At 35.5% G+C, this 10629-nt stretch overlaps 1 long non-coding RNA gene across 2 annotated transcripts in view; it reads left to right on the top strand.

The window, feature by feature from the left end:
- The first annotated feature begins 1493 nt into the window (after positions 1-1493).
- Positions 1494-10629, top strand: part of LOC113458573 (uncharacterized) — a 30182-nt gene continuing 21046 nt past the window's right edge. For both annotated transcript variants that reach the window (XR_003378938.2, XR_003378937.2), the window contains exon 1: positions 1494-1690. This is a non-coding gene — a long non-coding RNA (uncharacterized LOC113458573). The remainder of the gene's footprint in view (positions 1691-10629) is intronic.

The raw sequence follows: 10629 nt of genomic DNA, 5'->3' as shown, positions 1-10629 counted from the left end.
ACTTTGAAACTGTCATGCTTGGGGATAAGACTTCTCATTTAGCAGAAATTTGAAAAATCACATTGAATGGAAAATTTATTGGCATTTCTACAGTAATTAACCACTTAATTGCAACAGCAATACAATTTCTCAAAGTGTTCTTGTAAAACAAATTAGCTTAATCTGCAGAGATGAAATAAGGAAGTAATATATTCTTTTGGTACAAGAAATAAAGCCAAGGCAATAATTTGATTTGGATAACCTAGGTCCAATTTCAACAAAAAAAAAATCCCCTCACCTCTAAATATTAAAAAGATGAGGCTTTCTAAATATTGATAAAAATATGAAATTCTCCTGGGCAGTACAAAGGAGCATACATTGCAGCACAAAGTGGACCTCCATGTGCACTGCTTACAGAAGAGAAGACTAAACCTACAAAGAAGTGTATGAGCAAAGCATGAAATGCCTTTTAGAATCTCTTTCATTTACATGGACAGACATAAACCACTTTACCTTTCTTGTTAGAGAAACATGTCTCTAGTGATGAGATTTGCCACAGCAAATCCCTCATCACACATTGATCCAAAAGTGCTCCCAGCCCTTGTGCAGGTGTACACCCACACCCACCCACACACACACAAAATAAATAACTCCACCCAACCATTTCAGGACAACTGTAGAAATGCTTGTGGTTCAGAAGAGACACAAGTCAAATGCTCTGCAGTGTAAACGTCACCTTCTAACCATAGACAGAGTGAAAATTTCTGAAAATAAATGCTGCAATATTTGTGACTTGCTAAGGAGCAGTTAGAAAGCATTTTAGCTCCACATGAAATTTCCATCCTTAATTCTATAGCTAGAGTCCTTAGGAGCTTTGTATGTGCATTCAGAAATTGATTAAGACAAACTGCTAACTATTTAACTGTCATTTCTTCATAAACTTCATGCCTAAATTCTTTGCTCAGAATGTGTGACATTTGACAGCTGCAAAAAGCTACTGAAAATCAGGGGAGGAGAGTTGTTTGCTTCTAACATTGAGGAAGAGGCTGGTTTCAAACATAGTAAAAAGCAGAAGCAGTACCTTTCTTTAAAATGAAACAAAACACTGTCAGATGATGTTTTGCCCCTTGATACAACAAGGTAAAGAATGAAACCAAAACAGAATAAATTGGCTTTCATTCTTTTTAAATTGGGATAAATAAGTCTATTAACAATGATCTTTGTCAGTGCAGAGAATTCCCAAACCTCCTCTGGATTGCTCTCCTTTTATGACTGTAAAACAGTGCAAAAATGCATAATCTTCTCAGAGCATGCCATTGTGCTTCCCCAGTTTGGGAAATATATATTCTTTTTACTTGAGGTTATCTAGATTAAATTCTTCACCTTCTGTGCTGCAATATTCGAGTTTTCTTCCACTACAGTCCTTGGAGCACAACCAGAACTCTGATTGTGCTGTAATTGGATCTTGAGATGAAATTAATTCCACCTCTTTCTCTGGTCCAGAAGTTAGACAGCCACTTGAAGTTATTTCGTGGATAATCAGTGGAAGGAGAAGGAGGTCTCCAGAGGAAAATTCATCCCATTTTAAGATAGCTATTTGAAGAAAATTCAAGTTGCTAAGCAACCTCATCTGGATTCCTTTACTCTCACAGACTATGGAGGGAACCTTGCTGAGAAAGTCAACTGTTTGCCTACCTTCCAACTGCTTATGGTAGGTGAGATGAATCCTGTCCTCTAGGTCCCAGAGGTCTGAAAAGACTGTGATCCATGATGCCAATTATCCAAGGTAGATAATTTCCCCAGGTTTTTACCTAAGTATGTTCCTATTCATCATGATAGGGAGGGAAGAATGAAAGTGCAGCCAAAAAAGAGGTAAAGAAAAAAGATTTTAGCATGTTGTTATTTATTAAAACACACCAGGGGCAGTTTTACCTCAGAGCTTGGCTTTGCCATATTGATGAATTACAAGATAGCTATGTAAATAATAGAAATGTATCAATACTGAGAGAAAAAAACAGTGTTATTAAATAGTTTGACCTGGTCAAAACAGTTAATTCTAGTGAATTCATAGACAGATTTTACTAGATGTGCATGCATAAGAGATATGCAGATGATTGAGATTTTGCTAATTAAATAAAATATTAATATTAAAATATTTTTTTGTAGAAAATAAGCAAAGCATTAAAACAAAAATACCATGTTTATTCCTCTAGTGTTTTTTTATTATTATCTTTTTTGACCTTAATTTTTGTTTGATTGTTTTTTAAAGTCACTCCCAGCTACTTCAAAAATTCTCTTTCAGTCAACTCTGGCATTGCTTTCTGATGGGAGAAGAGAGGCAAGAGAATTAATTATGTGCTCTCATGTTTACATTTCTATTCTTTTATTATGAAAACCCGAAACTCTCTTTTATGGGACTGTTAACTACAGAGTGCTTGCTTTAATGGACTTTATTTTCATAAAGCTTTGATTGATTTATTGTGATTTATTTTAACTAGAAAAAATATGTTGCCTCAAGTTCCATGAAATAATTTTTCTCTAATATACATGCATTTTTGAAAAATATTACTCCAGACAGAGGAGCTCAATTTTTAAAGGAGTTCCCATTGTGGGAGGCTCTAGGTGATTTAAAGTGTTCTTTGCAAATATCACAGGGAATACTGGCAAAATTATACTGAACTTCTGGATACTACAAGAGGTTAATAGAAACCTCATTACCAAATTCTGTAAGTGTGCACACAGCAGCAGGTGAGCTTGTAAAGGTGAACATAAAAGTGCTATATATTCTGTTTACTTATTGTCTTTACATGACATGGATTCAGTACCGTTTTTGTTTTCCAAGCACTTTAAGTTAGGTATAAGGATAGGAAAAATAAAAACAAAAAACAAACAAGAGGGAGAATAGATTACAATAAGTATAAAAAGAAGAGGCAAATGAGAGGAAAACAGATTAGATAAATGTATCCAAATGTGCAGCCTGATCATCTGGTTATCTTGTTGTCTAATACAGCATTCAAAATTTATTCAGATTCAAATTTATTTATTCAAAATCCAAAAGATATTAGCATCTTAGTGAAAAGCAATATAGGTTGCCCAAAGAATGAATTATTTTAGGAGGCACAGAAAAACTCAAGCTTCAAAATATCATCCTGCATTGAATAGGCATCCTCTTTGGATGGAGGCCAGATGGAGTGCTGGAGTACTTTGTTTCTGAGTCCCTCTAAACAGCAAAATATTCAAATTGCTGTAGCAGACATACAAGATGTAGTTTAGATGCAGCTTTTTTTTTTTTTAACTTGTGTTTGAGTGAATCTCCAATAGTGTTTTGTCACAATCAGCCTTTACCATTACCTGTTTCTATTTTTGTGGTGAATAATGGGCTTTTGTAGGACCTGGCAACATATTATACTAGATGCTTTGAAAGCATGCTGTAAGACATTGATTTACATTATTGGCTGTATGTTTAGGTTGAGTATTGGGAAAAAATTTTAATGGAAAGAATTGTCAAGCACAGCAACAGGCTGCCCCAGGAAGCAGATTATTCACTACCCCTGTAGGTATTTAATCTATACAGATGTTGTGCTTAAGGGCATGGTTTAGTGGTGGATTTGGCAGTGCTGGGTTAATGGTTGATGACCTCAGAGGTCTTTTCCAAACTAAACCATTCTATGATTCCCTTTTGCAGTTTAAATAGTCATGGATCTCTTTGTGTGAGTGGAAGGAATGGGAAAGAACAGCACAAATGAGACTGCTGAAATTACTTGTCCCAGTCATATAACTGAGGAGAATTTCCCTTTGTGTGCTGTATCTTCCCTAGATGATAATGGATTTCAGACCACTTTGAACAGGAACCTGTTCAAAGCTAGATTGTTGCCACCTTGCCCTGGTTAGTGGGAAGGCAATGTGTGCCTTCTGCTCTTTGACATAACAGCAGAACTTTAGTGCACTGTCTACCAGTTGAACAGCAGAAGTTTTTCCTATGGATCTATTTTGTATCTTTATGTTTGATTGTGGTGTTTTTTTTGGTGGGAAGGGGAGTATTATTTACATTTTTTGGTTTTTTGTGTTGTTTTCTGGTTTTTTTGGGTTTTTTTGCTGGCAGTGGTAGTGGGGTTTTTGGGGCTTTGTTTGCTAGTTTTTGTTGATTTCCTTGTTTTTGTTGTTGCTGCTATCTTTTTCCAGTACAAGTACCACCTGTGCCTAAATGAGTGTGTTTTCCTCATACATCTTTAGACCATCTGCAAAAATGGAGCGCACCTTTGACATTGTTGAGCTGTCTTCCATCTTGTCTGGAGATATTCAGTATTTCCCAGCTCTAACCACTGCATTCAGGTCTAACGAATGTTTAGTCAGGAAGGTAAAGTAATAATAAAAGATTCCCATTGACTTGCACATTTTGTCAAGTTTCAAATCACAGCACTCACATAAATATATTCAAATCCTACCAGTTTCCCATTTCTTTCTCTATGGAGCCCTCCTGTCTTTAGGAAATATTCTTACTTAATTAAAAGAATGGCCAGAAGCATGCACCCACCCGAAGAGCAAAACGCATGAAGTTACTGGAGTTAAAATAAAATATATCCAAAGTCATTACTCTGAAAAGATGAACCACAGAACCTAACTGGTAGCATTTTGGACCTCACTTGTTGCGCACATCCCATTTAAAAGTTTGTTTTTGAAAAAATAAAGAAGAAAATTTAGAATTAAAACTACCTGTGCTGTAGCAGTATGAAAAACTAAATAAATAAATTAAAACAAAGCAAACCACTTTTCTTGAAAACATTAAATTATGACTATAAGCAATGCGAGCTCCAAGTAATGTGCTGTAATAATTAAGGTGCTGGCAACATTTTTCTTCATTTTGTTAACAAACAATTTCTATCTCTTACAAATAACAGTATAACATTTTTAATAGCCTTAGTTATTTCTAGAAACTCACTCTGTCTCTAATTTTGATTGTAGATATTGTGGTCAAATAATATTAACACTAAAGAATTATTAAGAATTATTATTGCTCAAATTTCAGCACAAATTTTCAAACTTCATTGCTGTCCAGTTGCTACTAAGAAATCACTCTCATCATATGCATGAATGTTACAGTATTGCCTTGAGGATAAACTGATGTATTTAGTGATCTGATGGTGATTCTCTTCTACCCTCTCATGTTAAGCAGAGCTGAGGGTATTGTACTAAGGAAATCTGCAGGTTTGAGGCACTCTTAGCTGTTCAAATAGATAACAAAGCATTTTTATACAGCTGTGTCATTTTATTGTTTTGACATAGGGTTTGCTGATTTTCTGTTGTAAATGTAATTTTCCAACCTTATACAGTTGTTTATGAAAATGACTCTGAGCAAAGCTTAGAGTGTAAGTACTCAACAGAATGAAAGAAATGCCTGTACTGTAATCTTAGTGCATTCAGCATTCATACAGTGTACCGCTAACAATTCTTTTGCCATAAAATACGCAGATACAGTCACTGGCTTGATCTTACCATACTGCCTGTCACAATTCCTCTCCTCACACACTGACTGGAAGATTAGCTCAGTTTCTCTGAGATTACTGAGTTTGTTGGAGCACGGTGATAATCACACCAGGGTTGTGGGTTTGATCCCTGTATGGACCATTCTCTTAAGAGCTGCATTTGGTGATTCTTGTGTGTCACTTCCAACTCAAAATATTCTGTCATTCTGTGATTAAAAAAGGAGCAGCCACCCTTTTGTTGGTCCCTTCAAACAAGATCCCTGGTGTAATCCTGCCTCAACACTTGCTTTCCTCTTACACCTCTGCCCTTTTCCTCTTCCCTCTGAGAAGGTATGAGGGGAACTGCACTCTCTTCTGCATCTAAGCCCTAAGAACCACTCTGCTACTCTTTATTTTGCAAATGAATGTTTTATGGCACATTAAAACAGTTACAGGATTGTTAAAAAGGGGACTCAATTAAATGAATTTCATTTGCATGAGTCTGAAGAACTTGCATTGCAGCATTAATTTTCTTGTGCTAAGCTGCAAAACTAGTGCACCCAAAGGGTCGTTCATGTCAGGAAAAATGAGATTATTGTTTATCCTTCAGACCTGTGGCCAGAATCAGTGGGAGTCTAGCTTACTAGGGGCTGCTAGATTTCCCCTAGTATAAGTTGCATCCCTTTCAAAACCAACCTCTGGGATTTTTTTCAAGACTCTCTTCTCTTTTATCAATTCTAAATTATTTGTCTTGTTGTCTTTCAGTTTATATACCTTCTGCCAAGCTTCTTAAAAGATTAAATTGAATTTGTTCCTTTTTCAAGTTAGGGATGCAGGGAGAGTGAGAAAAGAATTTGATAATATTGTACATGTTACTGATTAGCTTTAAAATATGTATTATCACTGCAATTTTAACCACAGTGCCATTTATAATCCTAACGAATTTTTTTTTATTAAAAATTCCACCTATGTGCAATTTATCCCAAGGACAAATACCCATGCTGGCATTAAGGAGAATATAAATCCTAGAGAAATTAGACCACTGATAAAACTCAGTCTATGTCAAGCTGCCTAAAACAGTTTGTGGTACTGTGGAGCAAAACAAGGTCTCCTGGGAAATTGCTCAGTGTTTCAGAAAAAGCATGTGGTCTGCGTGAACTACTGTTCTGGAGACATTAAAGACCTCCAAGATAAATTAATGCAGCCCAGACGCTATGCCAGCCTCTCTGTGATAATTCTGACACATTTCCTTTACCCCAAAGGAGAACCACACTCATTTAGTCAAATGTAATTTCTCCTCTGATTGATAGTTGTTGCATTTAGAGATTAAAAATATCCCAAACCTACAACACTTCAGTTGTTGACATCTTAGCACAAGCAGCAGGCAGTCATAAAGCTTCAGATTAATAGGGCTTCAGGGCAGATTTGCTCTATTCTGACAGTTTCTGTTTCATTCTGTTGTGTTCTTCTGATGCCATAAGGTTTGAGTTCACTAATTCATTTTTAATAAACAATAAGATTCTATTGTTCAAAATGTAAATAATAAACACAGGGCAAACAGGAAAATAACTGCCAAGAGTTGTCCACATTTTTGTAGAAAATAACAAGGTTTTTTTTCTCTTATACTTAAGGAACTGTTTGCTTAGGATTTACTCTTAGCAGGATTAGTGTCTGCTAATATTGAATATATAGTATAGTTTCCCCCATTTTCTCAGAATGAATGCATTTTTTAGAATTACAAATCCAAGGATATGAGTTTGGCTTCCAAAAACTGTAGAGTAACAGCAGATTTTTAATAATTGGATGAGAAATTAATAATACTCTGATTCTTTTTTTTTTTTTTTTTTTTTTGTGTGTGTGTGTGTGTGTGTGTGTGTGATGTTTCTCAAGTTCAATATTTGCCTTAAAGCACATACTCAGATGCAGGATTCTCATCTTACTGGTGAGAAATCAATTTTCCATGACCCTTCTCTGTGAATATTTGGGGATTTAGCAAATAGAGCTGACTCTAACAGTGATAATATTTCTTTACTTGGGATGTTTTGGGTTTTTTTTTTGTATTAAAAGATCCTAATTAAAAGCCAGTGGATGATGAATGAAAATTACCTGATTAAAAAAAAAATATTTTAAAACAGTCAGTCAGTAGTGTGTGTTGTTGTTGTTGTTTTTGTTGCCTATGCAAGATACATTACGTGAAATTAAACTGGGTATGGACTGAAGGATTAGTCAGCTCTTATGGTTTTATTTTAGGGATTTTGATTTTTATGTACTCATTTTGAATGGGAAAATTTTGATATGTCAAAAATTCTCAAAGGACAGGTAAATTGGTTCCTGACTGCTGTACTGACATGATCAAGTGTGTATAGCTTCAGGCTATAAATTAAGATATCCTTTCAACTCTTTGAAACTGGTGTATGATATTACAGAATATTTTTCAAAGCAGCATGGAAAAATAATAGGTAAATTCATACTAAATAAATATGATATTTTAAGTATATACTTGAAATTGAACATAAACTTCGCATGATGATAGTGTTAATATTTAAGTGTATGGGGTACAACATTAAAATAACAGAGATGTGTTTGACACTGAAAGATTAGTTCATTCTCCTTTTTATGCACATTAGTATTGTCTGTGTGACATTATCATTGCTTCCCATCTAATTGCTTGTTTCAAGATAATAAAATTCTCTTCTCATATACAAATATGTTATTAATTATTGCCTTTTTGCACAAAAAACTGTCTTTTAACTCAGCATGAACTTCAAAAGAAGAAATAATGGATGCTAGTGAAAATAGACTGAGAAATCTTCTGTGTGGTGAGCAAACATGCAGTGCTTTCAGATCTCTCAGTGAGAAAATTCAGAGCCTTTGCAATGCGTGTGTGAGGGGTTTGTTTGTTTTCCTGTGGTGTTTTTTCAGTCTCCCAGTACATCAGAAAATCAGATGGCATGTTTTTAACAGAATCCAGGGGGGACATATTACTATGAGGATATGTGGTGATGCATCCTACAAGATTCAGCTATTTGGCTTCCAGGACAGCCCCTCTCAAGATGCAAACCTTTATAAAAAAACAGAAGGAAAACAAACAACTGATCAAGATGACAATGTAAATACAGCAAACACAGTGAGAAGATGACTGCCGAAAGAGGACAATTTTCACACTGGTCAAAGAAAGCAGTCCATACATTTCAAGAAGCATTATTTTATTTATGAATTAATGAAAACGGTGCTTAGACATCAAACTTTAAAGAGGTAACTTGACACCCAGCTCTTCCCTGAATACTCACTGGTTAATGCTTTATCACCTAAGCACATTAGCACTTTGTAGCATTGCCATGGAATATAAGGTGATAAAAGAAGTGAATTCCCCAATAGAAAAGTTGGAAACTCTCAAATGTTTTGGTGTGCACTGTTACTGCATCATGCAGAGCAATTCCAGATTCCTTAAAATATCAGTGTTGCTCCTCTCTCCTTCCCACATTCTTGTACTAAATCCTTCTTCAAACCACCCCATCTTTTTGCCCAGCACTGGAGCACTTCCTGCATAGTGCTACTTATGTCAGGAATGTAAGTCCTGATAAACTGTGATGATAGCTGCTGAAATGTCAATAATTGAAAGAGGATGCATGATTTTTGTGATGATGGGAAACTCAGTGCCTCTTTGTGGAGAGAAACAGAAATCTATGTTTCTTTTATTTAACTTTTCTTGTGTTTTCTAAGTTGATGCATGTTTTCTCTTTTTTTTATGCTTACATCAGGACAATTGCATGCAGAACAAGAGTGTATCAAGGTTTATATCTGTGTGAGGAAAAAAATACACAAAATTCAAGAGATTTAGTCCCCTGTCCATGGTTTCTTGGCATCCTGAAACCTGTTGGGGTAGTCACGTCTGCTACAGCTTGACTGGCTGCTTCAGTGTTATTCTTCACAAGTGGATCAGCAGTGCAGTATGTTTATTCCAGTTCCAAGGCTTCTCAGACACAGCCAAACTGCTGCTGCATGGTGAATGGCACGTCTGACTGTGGATGGTGTGTGCCACGTTTATCAGTTCTGCTGAGCGCACAAGGACTGCGTGCGCAGCACCAGTGTTAGCGCAGCTTCCTAATCATGGGCAAAAATATGGGAGGCTAAATCATCTAGGTAGGAGAACATGTACTATGCCTTTCTACCAAAAAAACCCACCCAAATAAGTATTCTTTGACCATCAAAATGTAATCTAAAATTTGTTTATATTGATACATAATTTAAGTGATGAGATAAATAAAAACTTTTTTCTTTTAAATACAAATTTGAAACCTGTTTAACAAAGTAATTCTGCTACTTTTTAAAACTACTTTTCGTTTCCTACATTCGGAATTTTTTAAATTAAAACCAAAATAAAAATCCATGGAAATTACTTTTGATTTGAAGTAAATTTTTTATGTCAAGCAAAGTTAACAGAAAAAAAAGTCAGTTGTTCACCAAAGGAATCTTTACCAATCTGGAATATTTAAAGACCCTGAATATATTATATTTACCCTCAAATTATTTAAAAGTTTTGGTTCTGCAAGCTATCAATAGTTAACCTTCAAAAATAAATATCTTGTTTATGGAGATGTCAAATTCTGTAACATGCTATTAAATGGCATGATGTCCTTACACTGATGCTGCTGTTCCCTCTGGTGTGACATTCCCATGGGCCACTGTTTATCAGTGTCTTTGATAGATGAATCAAGAGATAGGAATATGGGACTCTGCTGCCATTAGTGCTCTGATTAATCCACCAGATGCATGCATGTTCCCATCTCACTAGCAAACAATTCTTACTTATTTGCTCCTCTCACAACATCTGTGACTCTTCCTTCAGCAACCATTTCATTAGTCCAGCTACCTTATAATCAACTGGGAAATCAGCTGATGCTTTTTTCCAGGGAAAACTCCATCTATTTCACAATAAATTGCATGTAACTGGGATGGCATTGCTGAACAAACAGAACTGGATTTGTCTGCAGGAGAATATCTCTTTGTCTAAATTGCATATAACATCCCAAATACGAGATAACGGAGGTAGCTCACCCCTACTACATGCTTACAATGTAAACCACCTTATAAAACCAATAATGTGAAATCTACAGTGTTTGAAGAAATATGCCTTCTATTTCTAGTGCACTATAATGGAATGTTCAGCCTTGAACCAAAAGATACA

Source organism: Zonotrichia albicollis, chromosome 1 (genome assembly GCF_047830755.1).
Source record: "Zonotrichia albicollis isolate bZonAlb1 chromosome 1, bZonAlb1.hap1, whole genome shotgun sequence".
In the NCBI taxonomy this organism is placed as follows: domain Eukaryota; kingdom Metazoa; phylum Chordata; class Aves; order Passeriformes; family Passerellidae; genus Zonotrichia; species Zonotrichia albicollis.
The sequence above is the reverse complement of the archived record's forward strand: the minus strand, read 5'-3'. Positions and strand labels throughout refer to the sequence as shown.